Raw genomic sequence first — 959 nt, forward strand, 5'->3', positions numbered from 1 at the left:
CCACTCTCCGCCAAACACCTGTGGCCCTGGGTGTGGCCCCTCCGGGCCCTGCTGTGTCTTCCTCCTGTTCAGCATCTCGCTGTCCTGGGGCAGAAACACTTAGTGGGGGCACACAAATCAGTGAACTGTCTAAAATGTAACAGTCCCTTTGCCTAAAATAAAGGGTAATTATGTGAGCAGACGGGGGTTAATGACCCACTGTGCTAATCACATACATCAAATCATGTTTCACACCTTACTCTCTCACGATATTCTGTCAACTATGTCTCAATAAACCTTAAAGAAAGAGTATTCCTCTGCTTAATAGTTTTATGATCATTTGTTGTGGCATTTTAAATGAAGTATATGATGGGCAGAAATACCAACACTTAATTACAGGAGCAGGTTTTCCTGGGCTATGAGTCACAGGGAGGGCCTTGAGGGATCAGCACCCTTGGGAAAGAATCACAGCTTTCAACAAGTATATTCAGCGTTCTTTTTGCTAAGAAGATCTAACTTGAACTGGTGGTGAATTTATCAGCGAGATTCTAAAAGACTGGGCCTTCCCACACCGGGAGTCGAACCCGGGCCGCCTGGGTGAAAACCAGGAATCCTAACCGCTAGACCATGTGGGAGACGACGAGAGTTACAGGAACCGTAAGCAAGCTCAACCATTCACGTCTGCTTCCGCCTTCCTGGCTCGGTCCCGCCTCCTCGGCTCGGCCCCGCCTGTGGGTCGCGCCAACCTTCTGCGCCTGCGCAGCTTTGCAGCTACTCAGTAATTACGGCGGTTTTTGTGTGCTTTGCGCGCGGAAATCTATGGGCGCCCCGACTCCTCATACCCCACCCGGGGTGCTGCAGCCTGGCCTACGTTTCAAAAAATCTCTGTTAAAAGGCTCCGCGGTGAGATTTGAAAAAAGAATGTTTTCAGTGGCCCAGAGCTAGTCATGAGCCTGGCTCCCTAAGTCTCAACTCGCGTT

The 959-nt window shown here is 50.2% G+C and overlaps 1 non-coding gene across 1 annotated transcript; it reads right to left on the bottom strand.

The window, feature by feature from the left end:
- Positions 1-542: 542 nt before the first annotated feature.
- On the bottom strand, positions 543-614 carry TRNAE-UUC (transfer RNA glutamic acid (anticodon UUC)). The gene has a single exon. It is a non-coding gene; the product is annotated as a tRNA-Glu (tRNA).
- Positions 615-959: the final 345 nt, after the last annotated feature.

The sequence above is a fragment of the Hipposideros armiger genome, unplaced genomic scaffold (genome assembly GCF_001890085.2).
Source record: "Hipposideros armiger isolate ML-2016 unplaced genomic scaffold, ASM189008v1 scaffold_504, whole genome shotgun sequence".
Classification (NCBI taxonomy): Eukaryota; Metazoa; Chordata; class Mammalia; order Chiroptera; family Hipposideridae; genus Hipposideros; species Hipposideros armiger.